The sequence below is a fragment of the Glycine max genome, chromosome 17 (assembly GCF_000004515.6).
Source record: "Glycine max cultivar Williams 82 chromosome 17, Glycine_max_v4.0, whole genome shotgun sequence".
Taxonomy (NCBI): Eukaryota; Viridiplantae; Streptophyta; class Magnoliopsida; order Fabales; family Fabaceae; genus Glycine; species Glycine max.
In genome coordinates, this window is record NC_038253.2 from 21,381,265 (window position 1) to 21,385,691 (window position 4,427).

A 4,427-nucleotide genomic window follows, 5' to 3' on the forward strand; every position below is an offset into this window, starting at 1 on the left:
ACTTAATCCATCAACTGAAAAAAATCCTTCAACTATTTCTCGTCCTTGGAAAATTCTTTTTGCAAAAATCAATTGATTCTTTCATTCTCCCTTGCTACAAGATTGTGAAAACAAAACAACGATGGATACCTTAGAGCCCTACACTAGGGCAATGAAAGGCACTATGCATAAACCTCAAACGAACCTAGGGGCAGATTAGAAGTTCTCACCCAATAGGTTCCCTCCTACAAGGTTATGACGAAAGATAACGATTGGTACCTCAAAGCCTTACACTGGGGCAATGAGGGGCACCGTGCATGAGCCTCAAGTGAACATAGGGGCCGATCAAAAGTTCTCACCCATCGATGTTTTCAACAAAAAAGGGGGGACAAACCCTAGGATTTCAATGGATTGATTAAACATCAAACGACTCCATTGCCGTCACTCCAAAATGGTCAAATGACTAAATCAAACAAAACACACACTCTGAGGGAGTTCTCGGAGAGATTTGCAAAAGATAGGATAAGGTTGCATGGACTATCACCTCTTTCAAAAGGACAGTCAATTTGTGTTTTCCAAAAAAAAAAAAAAAATCAAATCAAAATCAACAAAATAGGGAAAGAATGTCATGAACATTGTACAATTTTCCATAACATTGCATTATTGCATACAAAGCCTGCATTTACTACATTTCAAGATGAAGGTTGCATACATTTGCATCCCAAAAAAATCATCATGTTCATATTAGGTAATAAGTGAATAGATGAGAGGCCCTCTCAAAGAGTCAACCTCTTGCTTTCTTGTAAGGTTAAAGTCCTTTGGTACTTGTACCTATTGGCTCGCCTTCAGAGGACTGCATGTCCTCACCTTCAGAGGGCTACACGCCCTCACCATCAGAGGACTGCATGTCCTCACCTTTAGAGGGCTACACGCCCTCGCCATCAGAGGACTGCATGTCCTCACCTTCAGAGGGCTACACGCCCTCGCCATCAGAGGACTGCATGTCCTCACCTTCAGAGGACTGCATGTCCTCACCTTCGTAGGGCTACACGCCCTCACCTTTAGAGGACTACATGTCCTCACCTTCAGAGGGCTACACGCCCTCGCCATCAGAGGACTGCATGTCCTCACCTTCAGAGGGCTACACGCCCTCGCCATCAGAGGACTACATGTCCTCACCTTCGTAGGGCTACACGCCCTCACCTTCAGAGGACTGCATGTCCTCACCTTCGTAGGGCTACACGCCCTCACCTTAAAAGGACCACATGTCCTCACCTTCAGAGGGCTACACGCCTTCGCCATCAGAGGACTGCATGTCCTCACCTTCAGAGGGCTACATGCCCTCGCCATCAGAGGACTGCATGTCCTCACCTTCAGAGGGCTACACGCCCTCGCTATCAGAGGACTGCATGTCCTCACCTTCGTAGGGCTGCACGCCCTCACCTTTAGAGGACCACATGTCCTCACCTTCAGAGGACTGCACGCCCTCGCCATCAGAGGACTACATGCCCTCGCCATCAGAGGACCACATGTCCTCACCTTCAGAGGGCTACACGCCCTCGCCATCAGAGGACTGCATGTCCTCACCTTCAGAGGGCTACGCGTCCTCGCCAACAGAGGGCTGCACGCCCTCACCTTGAGAGGACTACACATCCTCGCCAACAGAGGGCTGCACGCCCTCACCTTGAAGAGGACTACACGTCCTCGCCAACAGAGGGCTGCACGCCCTCACCTCTAGAGGACTACACATCCTTGCCTTGAGAGGGCTGCACGCCCTTACCTTTAGAGGGCCACGTGTCCTCATTTTCAGTGTGCTCCACATCCGCACCTTAAGAGAATTTAAGGTCCTCTGTCCTTAAATGCTTAACCGAGACTTGCACTCCCAGTTAAGGGACCAGTAGTTTCCTTTTAACGGTTCCTGGGCCACCCCCTAATATTGGAGGGCGACCAACTATGCAAGCACAACCAGAGAGGGAGGCTATCACGCAGCTACAATGCATACCGGGGCAAGATTTCACCCGGGCCGCTGCAAAGAGACGAGTGTGGATCATGCGCACCAACATGACCACTCTTACGCAGATATAAATGACGTTGTTACTTAGCAACATTCTGCCCAGTGATCGTAATGCCGATCTCCCCCTACGGAAGTATCAGTTGGTCTGTGCCATCCCGACATAGGTAGGTATGCATTATTTCCAACTAATTTCTAATGCCATCTACTATTTGCAGGGATCGCACCCACAAGACACCCAGTGGACCCAGAAAAGTCCAGCAGGGCCCTGGGGTTTCCAGCTCTGTTTACGGGCCTCTATCAGTCCTACAGGGTGCCCGTACCCCCCCGACAAGGTCACGTCATCATAGGTAAGTATGCACATCGCTCAACTGATTTCTGATTTCATCTATTGTTTGCAGGGATCGCGCCTGCAAGACACCCAGTGGACCCGAAGAAGTCCAACAGGGTCTTAGAGTTGTCAAGCTCTAATTATGGGTCTCTGTCAGTTCTACGGAGTACCTGTCACCTCCAGCAAGGGCATCAGGCCCCCTACTAATCGAGCTTTCATCAAGAAGTACTGCGTCTCCAGGCAGGCGCAGGGCGAAACACCACATCAGCCTGGGGATGGCCGGCAGTGGGCAATAGACACACCGCCACCACCTCTAGAGTTCACCTCAGCTCATCCATAAAAAGGTTAGAGCGTTGCCTACAACACATGGCCGACCAATAGGCGACCAAGTCCAAAGCCAAAGGTAAGCAAAGTACTAGGTCAGTGACCGACAAGTCATAAGGCGTCCAGCTCAAGACCTTAAAGAAGCGCTACTAGGAGGCAACCTAGTACCTTTTAAATTTCTTCTTGCTATTTGATCACTTTTTATAGTAAGACGCACCTAGTTGCTCATGATCCTGGGAATTTAAATAAAACAAGCGCAAGCTCGGAAGGTAGTCATACCTTACAAAACATATATATGTATGTTTAGGTAGTGAAAATACCTTAGATATGCATGTATGTAAACAAAAAAACACTTCACAAAATATATATATGTATGTTTAGGTAGAAAAATACCTTAGATATGCATGTATGTAAACAAAAAACACTTCACAAAATATATATATATGTATGTTTAGGTAGAAAGATACCTTGGATATGCATGTATATAGCAAAAATACCTTACAAAACATATATATGTATGTTTAGGTAGCAAGATACCTTGGATATGCATGTATATAGCAAAATACCTCAAAAAAAAAGGGGAAAAAAAACAAAAACAAACAAGAAAAAGAAATAAACAAATAAAAAAAGAGGAAAAAAAGAGAAAAAAGAAAAATAAGTTGTCTAGCTGAAAAACCGACATGCTTTTGAAAAGAGATGATTTCAAACTTTTCTTTGAAAAAAAATTCATCGATCATAACCAATTTTTGGAAAATGTGTCTACACCTGAAGGGTGAATGTTGTGAAATTTCCCCGGACACCCGAAATGGACTCGGATGAATGCACAAATTGATAAAAGAACATATTTTGGAAACATTGGGTTGATTTAAAATAGAGGAAATGAATCCTGAGCCCTAGCATCACATGACCATAAAAATTTGACACTTGGGTATCCACATAGGTGCATGCATGACCAGTTTTGCATAAAATTTCCAAATCATCATTTTTGCATTTGTGTCATGGAAATAATGTGGGGCATCCCTTTGTCCTTGAACCAAACCAAACCCTGACATGTATCATGCCTAGCCATTCTACAAGTCTTGAGCCAAAATCCTAACTCACCATAAACCTTGATCCAGGGTGAGAATGTCAATCCTTACCCTCGGAAGCAAAAAAGAAGGAAAGGAAATTTCCAATCAAAGAGAAAGAAGAAAAGAGGAAAGGAAATTCCCAATCAAAGAGTGGGAGAAAGAAAAAAGAAAAGAAAGAAAATTCCCAACCAAAGAATGGGAGAAAGTAAAAAAGAAGGAAAGAAAACTCCTGGTCAAAGAAACCAGAAGAAATGTGCAGAGAGGTCTTTGGACCGGACAATATCTAAACAATACAGAATTGTCACCAAATGAACAAAAGAAAGAAAAGGAAACCATGACCTAAAAGTGGTCTTCTCCCTTTGATTACCAACCAAAATCCTGTGCGCTAGCGACTTTTTCACCCCGCACTAAACAAAAACAGAAAAGGAAAAAGCCAACAAAAAATCAAAAGCCAAAAACACACAAAAGCCGAAAAACCCATCAAAAGAACCCATTCCCAAGGGAAGTCCTATTGATCCATGATCACACATGTAATTTTTGATTTGATAGGAAATAAATTGCAAAGTTAAGTCATGACATATCTATGGTTCGGAATTAGGATAAAACACTTACCTGTGCGAGATTGATACACTTTGAGTAGATTTCTTCTATTTTTGTCGAACCCAGTGTTTCCTCTAAATGGTCATTTAGAAACGAAATGCTAAAAATCCAA